General features: G+C 41.6%; 1 long non-coding RNA gene across 1 annotated transcript in view; it reads left to right on the top strand.

The window, feature by feature from the left end:
- The window catches only part of LOC143781605 (uncharacterized), a 112,231-nt gene extending 98,592 nt beyond the window's left edge, over nucleotides 1-13,639 (top strand). Inside the window, exon 3 of the long non-coding RNA XR_013216774.1 lies at nucleotides 12,865-13,639. This is a non-coding gene — a long non-coding RNA (uncharacterized LOC143781605). The remainder of the gene's footprint in view (nucleotides 1-12,864) is intronic.
- Nucleotides 13,640-18,805: the final 5,166 nt, after the last annotated feature.

Here is an 18,805-nt window from a genome sequence, read left to right as displayed (position 1 = left end):
GACACATGCCTGCTGGAAGCCCCGAAACACAGTCGGATAGCGAACATGCAACATTTGAATTAATATTGGCAGACCTTTATTCCATTCATTAAAAATAAATAAACAATTAAAGGCGCCCCCTTCACTTGGAAGCTGCTGAAGCGCTGTAGTGTCAATGATGACGGTGGTGATTTTTGCAGAGCGGTTGTTGCATTTTAGCATTTTATTCAAGGTTTGCAATGTTACTAAATGGGAAACTGTGCTGCATTATGGCCTCGGCTTGGTGTTTTGTTTTTTTTAACCCCCCCCTCATAAATTTACGGTAAATTCTGCAAGGTAAAATCTTGTTACTGATGTGACTGCACATTGTGTCATTGCAGTTTACTATTTTACTACTCTCTATTGCAAATGAACCCCAACAGTAGGAGCTTCCTAAATTAAGTCGCCATTGGATGAGACCAGGAATGGTACGAGGTAGGTGTACGAGGCAATGGCGGACATACCAGTGGTGCAACCTGCAGGCACACAAGGGTCCAAGAGATAAATGGGTTCATTTCCAACTCCAAAGCAGCCCATAAAGGTGTGCATTATGATGAACAATTGGACGTTACAGAACTCACATACTGATCTTGCACAGGGGCTTCTTCTGTCACTGCCCGCCACTAGCAGGAGGTATCAGAATCCATTAAATTAGACTCTTGTTTGGAACTGACAGTGAGTGTAGTGACATCAGAGTTGATGTCCTGCAGCGTCTTCAGATGGAGCTAAGGTGCATCCATATAAGCGCATGCTTCATAGATGGTAAGACAACCTATGAGACTGAGTGGAAGTCTGGACCTACTCAGTCATCGAGCAGGAAGCCAGTGGTCTGAGGGATTGGAGTGACTGAAGCATGGCTTACCACTGTGAAGGGTGAAAGAGAGGGTAGTCGTAGGGCTGGAAGCCCTAAGAGGAGTTACACATGAGAGAGACAGGCTGGTGAGGCTAAGGGAGACTATTGTTTATTTGGGCTGAAGTGTGTCTAAGTTAAGCAAACTATTGACTAGTTGTCCCAAGGCCTGGTCAAAGGCCAGATAGAAACCTAGAGTGACTGAGAGTTTGTGCCTTAATTGGAGGACCAAGAGGACATATCTAAAGGTGCTGTACCATAAAGAAAAGGTATTGGCACCCAGAATCTGTAGGGATCCTCCTCATGGAATCGAGAACATTGTGTTTGTCACCCAGAGATCTGGATGATGTAAAGTACTACAAGAGCTCATGTTCTACATGATTGTGTGCGATTACTTCAAGTTAAGTAGTACTCGTATGGATTTTGGACTTGAACTGTGTTATTGGGAACTGCTCTTAAAGATAACAAACAAGTGTTGGTGGTACGTAACAAACAAACACTTAGCTGTAGCTGTGAGTGGTCAAGAGTCATAGTCCAAGAAAGTCTAATCCTAGCAGCTGTATGGACCACCAAAGACACCATGACATCAGCATGCAAGAGGCTTCTGCATCCATACGAACTAACACATAAGTGGAGGACGTTGTTTTAGGTTGTAGTCTTCCTAAACCAGTAATAGTACGTAAGATACAGGTAAAAACTAACAGTGGATGCAACCTGACAATCTGAAAGATTTGTGACGTGATGAAGAGTCCTTCAGATCCAAACTAGAGTATTTACACTCCTCAAAATTAAAGTCGGAACGTCAAGAAGGAAAAGTGGTGGAATGATGGAAATCATAGGATGGAGATGTTAGATATTTGCAAATGATGAAAAATGGAAAGTTTACAAACATCTCAATTTATTCAGTCTGAAGTATGAGCCACGTGCAGAAATGTGGCACTTTCCGTCTTGGCTGCTATCAGTGAGGTTATTAATGGTAGTCTGAGGAGGGCTCGGTTGAGCTATTGGGAATATCATCAAGATCTGCTGCTGGCAGCTCCTGTGTCATCACCAATCGATGATGTCCCAGGTGTTCGGGACAGGAGACATTTCTCCAAAGTGTCTCAGGAGCTGTTTTCAACACACAGTTTGGATGACCTAAACGTGCTCCCATGGCTGCAGAGTCTACGGACTTGTCTACCATAGAGCACATCTGGGATTTCATTGGTCGGTGATTACACAGGAGCTGCCAGCAGCAGATCTTAATGATTTTCCCAACTGCATTCAGCACCGCAGAACCTTCCTCTGATGACCTCAGTGATAGCAGCCAAGGGATTTCTGCATGTGACGCTTATACTCTATACAGAATAAATCAAGATGTTTTGAAAATTTGTTCCCATTTTGTAACCATTTACAGATCAGTAGCGTATACAACCAGTGATTTTTATCATTCCACGACTTCTCCTTCTTGGTGTGCTGTGAGTGGTCAAGAGTCATAGTCCAAGAAAGTCTAATCCTAGCAGCTGTATGGACCACCAAAGACGCCATGACATCAGCATGTAAAAGGATTGTTCATCCTTACGAACTAACACATAAGTGGAGGACGTTGTTTTAGGTTGTAGTCTTTCTAAACCAGTAATAGTACGCAAGATACAGGTAAAAACAGTGGATGCAACTGGATAAGTGTATTAATCTACTATGACTAAAACCACCAAGCACGTAGCTCCACTTAGAATAACGGTAACCACTAAAAGTGCTATGCCTCAGTGTGAGAAGAACGTATTCGTATTCTGTTATATATGTATGGATATGCTTTATCCACCATTCTCCTACACTCCCCTCGCAACCTCGCCATTTGATGAGACAAGGAGTGGCGTTACCGGCCTTCTTAAAGGAGGCAAGAGTGTACATAGCATTGGTACAACCTGTGCCGGTGCAATGGGGCCTAAAAGGTAAGGGGGCCCACTCCACTACCATCTCCGAAGCAGCACATAAAGGGCTGTATTCTGCTGAACAATTGAGCCTCAACATCAACAATGTTTTTTAAATTTTTGGCATGTCAAACCTAACTTCCATTTCAGAAACGAATATTGCTGGTTCTTTTCATCATCTTAATTTTATAAATCTTTTATTGCAGGTGGGAGGTCTGGTTATTACATGTCCTGCGATGAAGAGAAATCACATAGAATTTGTGGCCAGATTATATCTAGCAGAAGCTGTAGTTGATGTTTGATCATTCCAAATTGTAAGCGGGAGGCTGGAGAACCATAGGAGTAATGCGGCGGAAAACGCCCAGGAAATACAACAGACTGTGCCCTGTGCAGCTGCATGCAAGCCACAGGTACTGTGCAAACTCCAGGCCAATGCACGGAGGAGCGTAAACTGCAGTGACATTATGATTTCAGGTGAGAATTCATACGGCAAATTATGATAATTCACTGGAGATCTCATATAAAAATGGTGTTAACCATAAAATGTGTAATTAAAGCAATAGTTTCCAATTACAGAAAGACTGCAGATCTCCATTAGTACATAGCACAACGTCCCAACATGTTTGGCCTCATAACAATACAGGCGTAAGTCACCTTGTGTCTGCAATTTGACAAAGGTCAGTCTCAGGTCCCAACTGTCTGATTACTTAAAGGTGTATTCTGCTCAGAACTTCAGAATTTCTATATTTGTGGGGGTCTGATCCCTGAGACACCAACCGAACACCAGAACGGAGCACTTTTAACCCACCATGTTGCATGCTCGATCTCTTTCATTCTCATTGGTACTGCCCCCTCTTGGACAAAGAGCAGCGTTCCCAGTATGCTGGTATATTATTGGCAATCAGAGGGTTAAATCTAACCTAAAAGCAATATTTTCTTATAATACGCTAAATTAAATCCAGGACGGAAATTTAATTATAATTATTAATCATAGTAATTACACAAAGGTTTATTATAATCAGCACAAAAATCACTTATTAAGAATTTTTTTTCCCTTATAAGAACTTTATTGAAATTCTCAAGGTAAAATATACACCCAGTACTTCAATAGGACCTTTGAAAAGTTTTCTGTTTTTCTTTCTGCATTCTTAATATTAAAGGGAATCTGTCATCTACTTTTTCGTATATACAGTAAGCTGTGGCCACCAGCATTTGGGGCTTATCTACAGCATTCTATAATGCTGTAGATAAGCCCCCGATGTAACCTGAAAGCCCCCAATGTATCTTTCAGGTTACATTGGGGCTTATCTACAGTATTACAGAATGCTGTAGGTAAGCCCCTGACGGTGGTGGCCGCAGCTTATAGCCGAAAAAGGGAAGCAATCGGAAATAATAAAATGCAATAACTGCTATTTTGACCTGGTGACACGTCCTCTTTTTAGGAAATCCATTTTCAAATACCGTACTGGAGAATATTAGAGTAAAAACAGAAAAATAAACCATTTATGACCCCCCAGTTTTGCTCTGGAGGACTCTGGAGTACATTTGAGCTTTACTTATTTAAAATGAAAATTTGCAATACTTAGTTACTCCTGTGGAGGAGCTGCAGAAAAACTAAACAATTACAAAGAGTTCATCCACTGATTACTGCTGATCGCTGGAGGTCACAAGAACAGCAGAACCTGTTGTTAACTTCCTGTCATGGTTCAGTTGGGGGATTCAATTCGGAAACCAGTATCTTCGTGGTCAGTTCTTCTGCCTGTTGAGCTATGGCTCTTTTCCTTTCCCGTCCAAATGTTGATTCTTCCTTTGTCCTTATTCTCTCTTCTTGGTTTGCTCCTTTCCAGGCGTTTTCTATTTTCCCATTTTGGTTTGCTCTATCTCGTTCTGGGTGGGGTTTTATATAGTATCCCTTCTTTGCACTTCCTTGCTGGCTATATTTCCAAGTGGATGTATGCTTAAGAGTTACAGCTCTTTATCTTAGGAGTTTACTTTGCTAGGTAAACTCCAGTTGTATTTTTGCTGCAAGTAGGTTTGCTTTCCCTCCCAGCACCTTTCCCTTTTACTATTGTTAGGTTCTTGGGAGGTCTTTCTAGTTTCTTTCATTTTTCATTCTCCTTAACGTTCACCCTTCCACCTTATTTTAGTTTGTCTTAGTTTCCCACTTTGGATTCTTGTATCCTACTCCACCTTTTCCTTTCCACTTGATGGTAGTGTGTTGCAGACTCCCCTCTTGTTCCTCAGGAGATACGAGAAAACCCTTAACAGCCTTTTAGTAAGGTGGTGTTTTTTAGTTGAGCAGCTAGTGCATTTCTAGTCTGCACAGGAACTAGTAGGGTTTAGTGTGTTGTTTCTCTGGTGGGAATGCGATCACGTTCTTAACACTTCTCATGCTATAACACTTTTAACAAAAATGTTGTAATTTGGAAAAAAATGTTAAAATGATCTTCTTGATCTGTAATTACCGTTCTTCTCTACACTGAAATCCTCTTGTTTGAGGCCACAGCTCCTTACTTTCAATCAACAGCTGTGGAGGGTTGCTGAGACTCAAGTTGCTGTAATCCCTACCTTGCAAACCAAGGAGCGTTCTATTGTTATGGATTACGGACCATGATACTGATTCTGACCCTGATCTTTTCTTTGTTTCTGGATTATAATCTCACTCTCCTCTTTGTATCCATGGTTCTTCCAGTACAGCTTCCAGTGCCGTCAATCATTCATTACTCTGGAGTCTGGTACCAAGAAATTCCATATGGAAATATTAATACTTCCTTGTTGGGGTTAAGGATAAAAACTGAGAAATGCTTTAACCTTTTCCCGTCATAAAACATAATAGTACCTCCTACAGAAGCTGAGGTCACTAAGATAGAATCTGCCATTGCCAAACAAAGGCAGAAATGGACACACTGGAAGCAAACGCAGCAGCAGAAGCATCATGCAAAAGGGCAGAAATAGAGGCTCTAGAGAAGGAGTGCGAGCACGCCCCAGCCATGGCAAGATGGAACAAGCAATAATGTCAGTATTCTAACTCTTCAAGGCAGTATGAGTCTCTTAATCCTTAGCCATCAATCCCTTAGATAACTGTATGATTGTTGTACTCACATGCGATGCGTCCTCAGATAGTTCCAACTCAGCCACACTGACTTGCAATAAGACAAGGAGAAACAGAGTTGATTTTCTCAGAAATCTTGTATTTAAGCACAATGCACTTCGTGGAAAGAGTAATCCAAACAGAAGAAGTACACATGTACATCCAAAAATTGCTAGAGCAAACTGATAATGAGAAAGGAAGGGAGGAGCAGAGGCTAGACATCATCAACTACAGAAGAGAAGGGAAAAAATTCAAAGGGCAGGGCTTCTCCCTAGCAACAGCAGAATGCAATGCATAACTTAGCGAATATATAACAAGTTGCTCCATTCATGGGACACAACACTCCCCATCTGAAATCTTCAGGTTTCACAATGTCTCTGTATGAGGTGACAAGTCGTTGCTGTCCGACGCTGTCATGGAACCTGAAAAGAGGAGAGAGAAGAAAACAATATGCAATGATAATGCAACAATTTAAGTCCATACTTGAGCGATGACACATACTCCTTGAATAAGAAATAAAAGATGAATAAGAGTTCAATAGAAAAACCCATCTTCGGGTTGGTAAAGGAGCAACAAGCCAACTCTTCCACCAACCCAACAATCCAATGGTAAGGTTTAATCCACCGGGAAGTGTTCAAGTCCGGTTCCACACAGAGAGTTTTATGTTCTAACACAGCTGGGGTATGCCCCCCGCCATGGTGGAGTCCAGTAATAATGATCAGTTCTTGTGACGTACTCCTTCGGTTAAAGTAGCACAAGTTCAGTGACTGGGCGAAAGAAGATTCGAGTTGAATCCCCTTTTGTTACCTTGACTTCTACCTTCTGAGTCTTTCCGTCATCGCTGGGCACAACCTTGGTGATAAGACCCCTACACATGTGCCAGCTGTGTCACCCTAATCACTTGTCTTTGGTAAAGCAATGAGCGATGTGAGTAAGACGAGCCAAGGCTCGTACAGCGGATGACCAACTTGAGAAGCGTTCAAAACTATGAAGTTTCAACTTCAGCCTTGATGTCATTGAAGTATAGTGTGTGGAGATAGTTGGTCTAATTTCCTTGTCAGATTCTGGATCCACCAGCTCATATGCGTTGCTGACGTAGTTATCATAGGTATCCTCGTATGAGATACTTGGAGGTGTCAGCCACATGTTGTCACCGAGCTTGGATGCAGCTGTGATTCTCATTCCTCGGTCAGCTGGGTTTAATAAAGATCAGAGGGGATGTGATGTCACTGCTCAGGAGTAGCAAAATGTCTGATACGCTCTACTCTATTACTCACATAGACGTAGAATTGTTTCTTTTGGCTATCTATATATATAATTGTCTAAGGGTTTTTCCGTCTGTCTGTCTGTCTGTCCTGGAAATCCTTTGTCTTGTGCTGTGACCGGCGTGGTACCACGGCACACGACCGTGATAGCCATCTACTCCATTTGTTCCAAAGAAAAATCCCTCAGCCCTAATCATTTGAGTTTCTATGGAAGCTACATGGACATAACCTGTCGTCAGTACCTTACCTGAAAAACTTGAATTGAGACTTAACTCTGCATATTAGCAACGTTGTGGCCAAGGCCATGTATTGGCCGAAACGTCAAAATTTACCAGTCGCTTGACCTCAAAACCACTATAAATAAATTTCCACTTGCAAGCATACCTCTCTCGTGTACGTGTGCAGTGATCTTCATATTCAGTGACTTTGGAACTTTTGGTTCCCTTCACTAGCACCGTCACCCTCACCTCAGTTGAGTGCTAGCCATCACAACCTTTGAAGCTTAGGAAGATGACAGCCTATTGAGGTAAGAGGCCAGGTGTCCAGAGGGTCCCAACCTGGCTTCTCCAAACATCTCCATCTCCATGGAGCCAGACAACCAGCGGGTCTCATTCCTGGCCCCCACAAACGTATCCATGGGGCTCAGGCAACCAGTGGGTCCAAATCCTGATTACTCCAAATTTATCCATCGTTCGGTGATGGTCAATGGAGCAGATCTACATTCTTTCAGCCAGAGCCATGGTCCCCAAGCTGGCATCCTGTAGAATGACAAATCCGTGTCTCTTGTGATGGAGCCATGATGTCTTGGCTGCTGTCCTGTAGAGAGTCTCTGGTTCTTTGGATGTGTGAATCCAGGGTTGCCATCAGGACATTACTGCCTTTACTGCTGTTTGGAACCCGGTGAACAGAAGTACAAAGGGGGGCCCAGGTTCTGTCTCTTGTGCTTTTTGGTGTCCATTATGAAAAGGGTTGGAAGGCAGCATGATTGCAGCATCAGACTACACAGGGTTTGTTTGTAGTCTGTTACCATAGAAACACATAGGTTACCATAGGAGCTGCGGACTCAAAGCTATAATAAGATATTTTTCATGAAGGCTGCAGTATTTACAGATTTGCTTCATTTTTTTATTATAACTGCACTGGAACACCAGAAAGGTGGAGTGACGATGGACATTATATAATATAATCTTCCCTGTTAGGGCTCTATAAAATCTCTTTACGATGAATCCATCGCGCACTGCCATTGACACACTGCAGGCGAGCACAACACCTCTGGCCCCCGCTTTGTATTTTGCTTGTGGATCAGAGTTGGAGAGGTTCACAGTTGGCAGCCATCACTTCTTTGCTAGGCGCTTCCTCAGGGAGTGTGTCCAGTTACTGACAGATGTGAAGGTAATGAGCTCTGACGCAGGAGCCAACAGTCTGCCATAATTCATGAGCATGTAAAATGCTGCAGATTTCAATCTAGCGCTGTGTCACCCAGGCTGCAAAAATCGCTCTGATCTCATAGTGATGGTGCCACTCCCAAACATGGGAATCCCGATAAGGATTTCCTTAAAACGCATCTGTCACTTGCCATAAATATGTAATTTGATTTTGATGTTGTAAATGCCATTGTTCTCCTGAACCTGACATAGTTTATCTTTAGTTACTGTGCCTCTCCATTCCTTAGATATGGCCCTCTATTCCCGGTGTGTAAACCTAGTCTATTTAGCCATCAGGGAGTGATCCTCAAGGAAACACGTTGCGTTTTTGTTGGGTTTGTTTGCTGCATTTTTTTGCAATTTAAAATCTGTTTTTACAGAGCCAGCAAAACCTATGGGATTTCAGAAATGTCATGACCAAGCTTGTTTTTTTCCCTGAATGGATTGGAAAATGGCTGTTTTTTTTTTAAAGTGCAGCATGTCAATTCTTTCAGCATTTTTGCTGTTTTTTTTTTAACTGATAGAAAGTAATAAGTGCAAAAAAAGCAGCAAAAACACTACCATCAGTTTTTGCAACAATTTTGGTTAAAAAAAAGGATCTGAAACACATTTATTGTTTGGATATTCCCAAGTTTAAACCATAATGTCTCAGTACTGTAATGGGGTCACCGAACTGTATGTGAGGGGAAATATGCGTCACGAAGTTTGCTTTCTTCCGTGATCTAAAAACCCATACGTTTCTCTCCAGCATGTTATGTGCTGAGGGGGTTAACCAGCTATAATAAGGGACTGGGTTTTTTGGTGAGTAGGTGAGAGATGGGCGGGATGCCTACTCACCATATCACTACCTCAAGGGAGTGGCTGAGGAGTTAAATGTTCAGCCGCTGTTTCTTTTTTGCTCTGTGTTGTATGTTTGGAGAGGAAGGTCTCCAGATGGTGGCCCCAGGTGGAGCTGAAGACTTGCAGTGTCTTCTGCAGGTGAGACATGGACTTTGCTATACTTTATCTTTTGTTTTGGCTTTATCTTTTTGTTTTATTTTGTTAAACCCTGCCATGTTTTATGCTGTGCTGTAATAAACCGCAGGTGACTTGCACAAGAAGCGTTCCTGTGTCTACCTTTGCAAGGTAGTATCCTCACATGAGCATAACTGTTAGTATTAGCACAGTATAATAAAATTAGTTACTTGTATTAGAGCAAACAGAGCCTGACCAATACAATGCCTTACCTATGTGTGAAAGTAAACAATGCCCTACCAATTTGTGAAAGTAAACAATGCCCTACCAATGTGCAAAAGTAAACAATGCCCTACCAAAGTGCAAAAGTAAACAATGCCCTACCAATGTGCAAAAGTAAACAATGCCCTACCAATGTGCAAAAGTAAACAATGTCCTACCAATGTGCAAAAGTAAACAATGCCCTACCAATGTGCAAAAGTAAACAATGTCCTACCAATGTGCAAAAGTAAACAATGCCCTACCAATGTGCAAAAGTAAACAATGTCCTACCAATGTGCAAAAGTAAACAATGCCCTACCAATGTGCAAAAGTAAACAATGCCCTACCAATATGCAAAAGTAAACAATGTCCTAACAATGTGCAAAAGTAAACAATGCCCTACCAATGTGTGAAAATAATTAATGCCCTACCAATGTGTGAAATTAAACAATGCCCTACCAATGTGTGAAAGTAAACAATGTCCTACCAATGTGTGAAAATAATTAATGCCCTACCAATGTGTGAAATTAAACAATGCCCTACCAATGTGTGAAATTAAACAATGCCCTACCAATGTGTGAAATTAAACAATGCCCTACCAATGTGTGAAAATAATTAATGCCCTACCAATGTGAGAAAGTAAACAATGTCCTACCAATGTGTGAAAATAAATAAAGTCATGCCAGTGTGAGAAAGTAAACAATGCCCAATGTGCAAAAGTAAACAATCCCCTACCAATATACAAAAGTAAACAAAGCCCTACCAATTTGTAAAGGAAACAATGCACCACCAATTTGTGAAAGTAAATAATGCCTCACCTATGTGTGAAAGTAAACATTGTCCTACCAATATGTTAGATAAACAATGCCTGACCAATTCAACTTCCCCCTGCTGTTTTTTCAGGAACTCATGTAACCTTTAGTTCAGGGCTGCACTTCATACTTGAATCCAGCTTTTTTGTCCAGAATAGCAACTATTTTTTCAAACATGAAAAACATTTTTCACTAAATAATTTATTTGATCATTTTCTAAAAATGTTTTATGGTTTCACATATGTTTTGCATTGGTATCCTAACACCTTGTATAGAATGAAGGCAAGAAAGGAGCTCACCACGCTTGCTGATCTTGCAGATAGCTGAGAACTTTGTAACCGGAGTGTGCTAGATCAAGCTAGTGTAGCACAGCAATAACTAAGGGGGGGGATACAGCATGTCCATCTGGTATATATAAAATAAAACCTATTGAGTTAAATCAATGAAGACGAACAGTGTTCAGTAAAAACATTAAAACTGATGCATTTCTGGTGAAAAACGCTTGGGAAAACTCCATCTGCTTTTTTTTTGCATAAAAGTATAACAAATGATGGCAAAAAACACAGAACGCAAACAAATAATGCAAAACAGACACTCTTGCAGCCACCATTAGGGGGCGCTTGTTGCATATAATAAAAATTTTATTTATATAGCACCAACATATTCCCCAGCACTTTACAATTAAGCTGAGATATATACAGACGATAAAGACTTTACAGAGTAACACATAGTTAGCCAGTTACAGGAGGAGTGATGGCCGTGCTTACAATCTATGAGGAAATAGGGTATTAGGTAAAAAGTGCTTGTCATGTATGGTCCAGCTTCATTATAATAAATAGGGGTTATGATATAAAGCTGCGTGATCCGCTCAACAGCCTAACAGCGAAGAGTTAGGTTCAAGAACTGAGGTGACAGGCCTGTCTACAGAGATGCAGTTTTAGAGCACGTTTAAAAATGTGGGGGTTGGTTATTAATCAAATTGTTTCGGGTAGTGCATTCAAGAAAACTTGCACAACACAAGAGAAGTCTTAAAAATGGAAGTAGGAGATTTGAATTATGGAGAATGTTAGTATTAGATCAATTTACAGGACGGAAAGCACTGTTAGGGTGAAAGACAGAGATGAGGGCACAGAAATAGGGCGGCGCAGAACTGTGGAGAGCTTTGTGGGTGAGTGAGAGAAGTTTATATTGTACTCTGTAGCAGATGGGTAACTAGTGTAATGACTGCCACAGGGTGAAGGCATCAGTGTAGTGACTGGTCCGAAATACGACCCTGGCTGCCGCACTCTGGATGAACTGGAAAGGAGCGGGTTTAGTAAGAGGGAGACCGATTAGAAGAGAGTTGCAATAGTCCAGAGAGGAATGAATAAGAGAGACAGTAAGAATTATTGCAGTTGTAAAAGTGAAAAAAGTGATGGGGGTACTGTTAGTTTCTGCTTGCTCGATAATCCTCTTATAACGTGACCTAACAGTGCCCTCTGTTGCCAGCTCATTACAATATTAGAACAGAGACGGCCAGAGAGCGCACTGTCATTGTGCATCTGTCCTAAGGATAGCTATCACTTTTAAAGAGGACATGTTACTTCCCATTAATAAGGGGTGGACACGATGACCCTTGAGATCCCTTCCAATGCTAACATTCTATGATTCTATGACAATTTTTTATCAAGTGTCAATGCTGCTGTTCTCCTGAATCTGGCATAGTTTTTTTTTTGTCCCTGCGATGTTCCGCTTCTCCTGTTCCCTGTATATATTTATACTTCTTTTAGCCAAGTGGGCGTGGATTAAATTTACCTACAGGGCAAATGGAATATCTGAGGAACAGAAAAGAGCCGGAATAAAAGAAAAACATTGCCGAATTCTGGAGAAATAGCGACATTTACACCAGAAAAAAAAATCCTTTGCTCCCACTGGTGGCAGATACAGGCGGACAGTATATTATTTTTACATGTATGTCTAAATAAGGGGTTTGGAGCTTTGCAAAAGAAAAATTGAGCTCCAGAAACTTTTGAAATATATTAAAGAATGAATATAACAAAATACATTTTAGATTTAGATGGAAATTTACTGTAAGAGTGCCCATTTGTTCGGGTCTTCTTGCAGCCCCTACTTCCCGGGAGAATTGACATGTGAGTATAATTTATGACCATAGGCCTGCGTACACTATACTGCTGAATTATTCATTTTGCCGTGGATTTAATGTGTTTGTCTTGTGTATTACAGTGAAGCAGGAGGCAACATTCTTGGCATGATCGATTTTTTTTTTTTGTCATTTTCAGACACAGCACTCTCCGCTCCTTGTAATGGCTTCAGAAAATATAGAAGTACGGGACTGTAAATTAAGTCAGTGAAACATAAACTCCTACACCCACGGAGAAAAGTACAGACTGCAAATGGATTAAAATTAACAAATACATCGATGTCCTCACATAAAGACATAAACCAAGGCAGGTAGAGGGTAGATATTGATGGAGATGGTGGTTTAGGCCCATCCACAGCTGTTATGCCGACTGGTGGCCCAATACTTGTACCCCCAGTAATTTTTCACCTAGCATGTGGTTAGGTGATTAGTTGCATACATATTAGTTTGCTGATGGCACCGGAATTGGTAGGTTAGGTCAACTTTTCTCTAAGGGTCTATTAGCGTAGACATGTCAAGGTTAAGTGTCCCAGCCGTCATGTCAACATAAAAGTACCCAAAATGACAGGTCCACGTTTTCGAGACAGTTGCAGGTTTAATTGGTCGGACCGGCATCTACTTCATACTTGCGGCATATACTCAGGAGATCCTAAAAATGTATGAGATAAGAATACCCCTCTAAACTATAGCCTTCCCTACCCAAGACCACCCCACCCAAGGCTGAAGGTCGTTTTTTGAAATCCGTCAAGCAATGCAGCAAAAACGCTGGCAAAACCCACAAAAAAAATGCCTGTGCGTCTCCTAGGTGTATTGTAAAGTATTGAACGTCTTCCTTGCAGAAAATGTCTGAAGAATTGAAGTCACTTCTTTTAAACATTTGGTGTCTTATGAAAACTTGGATGGTTTAATAGGAGCTCAAAAGCCTGAACATGTGAACAGCAAGTTGTTTTCAAATAGAAATTCATAGGACTGTTGTTTTGTCATTAATTTTCCCAGTATTTTCCGTGCAAAAATACCGCAGAAAAATACAGTGTGAATATACAATAACCCTTATTTATCCATCTGCTTGGCAGCAGCTACCTGACACTGATGGCTAAGATTTTACCCAATGCTTTCCTATCTAGAATGTAATTATAAAAAAAACTGTTTATCTTGTAATAAATGAACAACCACCATATTGAGGGTTTTGTTGTTTTTTTTTGTGGTCTTGTGATTCATAAGGAAACTGGACTGACATCAGATCCATTGGTCTTTCATTGGTGGGGGAGGAATGTCCTTCTGCGGAAAGCGAATAACAGGATGGATGACAAACATGAGAAGGAAAGGTTAGTGACACTCGTGACTAACAGGATGCATATTCTTGTGTAGTAGATGATCAAGCATGTTAGTGATGGTCCATAAAGACCCTATATCTTGTAACCACAGATATCACTTACCAGTTATAGTAGCAGCATTCATTACATATATACGTAAAATGTTTCTTGATGTTTTCTTAAATTCCACATTTTTTGTATTCCTCCATAGTGACATCCACAACAGCATCTGACCACCGAGAGCAATGATTGACTGCAGCAGTCATGTGACTGGAATAGATTGTCAGCGGCCGTGTATGTGATGGCGTTCCGCGTTCATCACATGACTGCAGCAGCAAATCATAGGCCTTATCAAGAATGTCAAGAATGGAACAGGATCACCTCTGGTTTTCCTGATGTAGGATATTATAGTGCATTTGGTGTGGAAGTATAGAATAGGCTCAGGAGCTGAGACCACTCCATACGCGGAAGGGGCCGGTTGCGTTTTACAGTCAGCACCTGTCTCTGGTATCTCGAACAAGCACATTTGGGATCATCAGGTCTGCAAAAGTCCTATCCATCAAAACATCATTTATTGAAATTTGTAAGGTAAATGCTGTAAAGAAGAAGCAAACGAAAGCCTCAAAATTGTTGTTTTTGTGGTCATCGAACCTACCTCCAAAAATGCAATCAAAACGTACAGTGGGAGAAATAAGTATTTGATCCCTTGCTGATTTTGTAAGTTTGCCCACTGACAAAGACAAGAACAGTCTATAATTTTAAGGATAGGTTAATTTTAACATTGAGAGATAGAATATCAAAAATAAAATCCAGAAAATTACATTGTATAAATTATATAAATTTATATTTTTTCATCTGTCATGGCACTCACATGATGCAATTTGGCAATTGTCTTGGCCGAGAGACCACTATCAATGATCTGGATGATTCTGTTTCTCTTTTCTTGGGAAATGATCTTCATTGGTGCTCCTCAATTCAAACCAGTGACCTTTCGCTTGGGAATCGTTAGGAAATGTGAGAAAAGATTGTAATTTGTAGTATATAGGAATAAAAAGAAATTTCCACCACCAGGAGTAAAACAGTAACTGTGCAGTGACATGACAAGAATCTGCATAACGAATCAATAGCTGCAAGTCAAATTTATGTATGAGATAGCCAAGATGATTGTCTATAAAATGATGATAGTCTCATGTTCAAAGAAGTAGTGGATGGTGAGATATGGAGCCTGAAAGTCAGAAGATCAAAATATTGTTACCCTTTAGCTTGTAAGTGTAAGTCCTGGGGGTCTTTGCTATGCTCCCAGCTGTTATATACACCTTCAATCGCTGACAATCGCGTGAAATGTTGTGCCTCTGTCCTCTGCCAAACCACTTAGGGTACTCTTGACCCCAGCAGTGGAGTGTTAAATGGTTGAACTAGACCTTGTCTCTAATTCCGGTCATTGCTGTTAATTTAAGACACTGGTGATGGTGCGGGCACAGCTGTGACCTGTTCTGTACATTTACGAAGCAAGAAAGATTTCCAGATTTCAAGCCTGAAGTCCAAGAGTAGGATCCGATTTCTACCTCATCATACTTAGATCGTAGGTAGAAACTAACCCTCTATTTCACCAGGGATGGACAGTCAACCACTATGTCATCAGACTGGATCCAAATCACTGAATCACCAGAGTCGATTTCAAAAAGCAAAGTGGGCAATGTACTTAAAAGTAGAAGCGTTTTGCCAAAAGGCCATCTCCATCTCCATAGTCCAGGACCTTTTCGTGTGGCTTCCCCAAGCCATAAAATGTCCAGTGTGCCCCGAGTAAGACAAAGCAGAAGCTACAACCAAGAATGAATACTACTGAAATTGTGCAAATATTTTCGCTAGGTCTGCTCGTAGGGAAATCTTGTTACTTTGCCCATCTCCCGTCTTAACAATGAAGTTGAGGGCAGGAAGAGTTTTTGATGACCCTTTCTCCTAAACCTACATGCATGAAGCAGCACTTTGCAGTAGAGGCTGGGTGTAAACTCTCCAGTAACTTTCACGTCTGACTTCAGTTGGAGTTGACTTCCACTTGACATTGGTTTTTTTTTTCCTCCCTCATCCCTGCAGGTGATAAAACATTTCCTCGCGCTCTGGATTTCTGCTGGTGATTTTCTGGGAAGCCTGAGGCTGTCCCTCACTTTATCTGTGATTGCCACTGACAAGTCAGGCTATTACAGGGAGAGTTGAACGTTAATTTTATCTGTGCCATTTAAAGTGCACCTGTCACTGTAAATTAACATTTTCCAGTTCATCAGTTTATTGGCTGGCAAATTAAAAAATAAATAAATAAAAATCTGCAGATCAGATGGGTCTGGAAACACAACACAATTTATTATACTGCTTGCAAAATTATCAGTCAAAGGCAGAGATACATTTAGGAGAGTGAAACTTGCAAAAATATAGGAAGTAGCATGGCTATAGGGGAGAACAGCCCAGGGAATGTGTCCTGGGTGCTGAGTGCCAGGAATATTAAAGGTTAATTCCCATCTTTATAGAAGGATATATTGTTGGATAGTTCTTGTAAATAAAAGCACTTTTGCAATTTACAGATAATTAAAATGTGCAGCCGTTCTTGAGATATTAACAATTTCCTCTGGTTTTGTTTGTTGACTAGGAGACCGGCCACCGCTGTTATCAATCTTGATAGTACAGCAGTGAAGCTGACTGTATTCTGACTCCATAACTAGGCTGTTACTGTAGGGTGCTTGAGACTTGGCTGTCTCTATGTGCCATTACTCACACAAAGCAATTCCTGAGATAGCTTAACTCGACTAGAGGCATGTATGAAGAATCTGTAGACCGTATACCGGGGTGGTCTCCCCAGAATACGGCTGGCTGTCAACAAAGAACACGACCAGATAACTTGTGAAGGAACTATTCTTTACTGCAAACAGAAGCCGAGTTCTTCAAATAACACAGAGGAAAAAACAGTAAAGGTTCACACGCAACTAGTCAGAGTCAACCAGGACTATTGTGCTGCACAACAATAGGCCCCGAATATTCTGCAAAATATGCTATAATTTGCTTGACCTATGTTTCTGCCTAATGCGGTAGCTGAGGGATTAACCACGGACAAAGGTGCAATTAGATGGGAGCAAGGCGCTGACCCAACAGTGGTGCAGCACAGCAGCTAAAAAACGTAACAGTTCTCTAATCCACCCTTTCCTTACACCCACAGGTGATTCTCCGCGGGGAAGGGTTTAGATAAGAGTATATGTATATAAGCCTCCCCAAGGCTATTTGCTCTAGTTCATACAGTTCTGCTTGCAAATAATGTGTCTGCATGACAATCTACGTTTGCCACCAAACTCTCTCTAGGTGTACGCTCACACCGTGATCACTGTGGTGGGGCCTGAGCTCAGGACTAACCACCATAACCTGTTTGAGGAGGAACACCATGATCACTGTGGTGGGGCCTGAGCTCAGGACTAACCACCATAACCTGATCGCGGAGGAACACCGTGATCACTGTGGTGGGGCCTGAGCTCAGGACTAACCGACCATAACCTGATCGCGGAGGAACACCGTGATCACTGTGGTGGGGCCTGAGCTCAGGACTAACTGACCATAACCTGATCGTGGAGGAACACCGTGATCATTGTGGTGAGGGCTGATGTCAGGACTAACTGACCATAACCTGATTGCAGAGGAACACCATGATCACTGTGGTGGGGCCTGAGCTCAGGACTAACCGACCATAACCTGATTGAAGAGGAACGCCGTGATCACTGTGGTGGGGCTTGAGATCAGTTCTAAGTGACCATAACCTGATTGCAGAGGAACACCGTGTGTTGTGAACTATGTTTCTGGGCTCCCTCTAGTGGTCACAAGCGGTATGGTATGAGTCTTGTCTTTCCTCAGGCTTGGACTCAGCTGTTTCATTAGCTGTGGGTGTTTTCCTATTTAGCTTTCCTGGAAACTCAGTCTTGTGCCTGGTATCGATGTATTCAGTCCAAATTGGTCTCCTCCTGATTCCTTGCCATCTGTCTCAAGCAAGAAAAGCTAAGTTCTGTTTGAATACTTTGGATCATTTGCATTATCAGGTTTTTTTTGTCCAGCTTGCTCAAAATGTGATTTTCTAGCTCGCTGGAAGCTCTAGGGGGCTGATATTCTCCCCTCACACCGTTAGTCGGTGCGGGGGTTCTTGAATATTCAGCGTGGATGTTTTTGCAGGGTTTTCTGCTGACCGCATAGTTCACTTTCTATTTTCTGCCTATCTATATTAGTGGGCCTCACTTTGCTGAATCTAGTTTATCTCTACGTTTGTGTTTTCCTCTTACCTCACCGTTATTATTTGTTGGGGGCTTTCTATATCTTTGGGGTTAATTTCCCTAGAGGCAAGTGAGGTCTTATTTTCTCTTTAGGGGTAGTCAGTTCTCCGGCTACTGCTAGTTGTGTGTTAGGATCAGGTATGCGGTCAGCCCAGTTTCCACCTCCCTAGAGCTGTTCTATGTTTTTGCAGACTTAGCCGGAATACCAGAGATCCTCTCCCACTAGGATCATAACAGTATACCAGGCCAAAAGGAAATATTTAATGCATTGCAGAAGCGGGATTAAAAAGAAGTTCTGAGTACTTTTTTTTATTTTTTTTTTCCCCTTATTCTCTGAGTGGCTTGGAGCTCTGCTGCAGACATGGATGTTCAGACTCTGATTACTAGTGTGGATCAGCTTGCTGCAAGGGTGAAAGGCATTCAGGATTTTGTTATTCGTAGTCCTATGTCTGAGCCAAAGATACCTATT

The sequence above is a fragment of the Ranitomeya variabilis genome, chromosome 6, assembly GCF_051348905.1.
Source record: "Ranitomeya variabilis isolate aRanVar5 chromosome 6, aRanVar5.hap1, whole genome shotgun sequence".
In the NCBI taxonomy this organism is placed as follows: domain Eukaryota; kingdom Metazoa; phylum Chordata; class Amphibia; order Anura; family Dendrobatidae; genus Ranitomeya; species Ranitomeya variabilis.
This window is presented reverse-complemented; position numbering and strand designations above follow the sequence as displayed.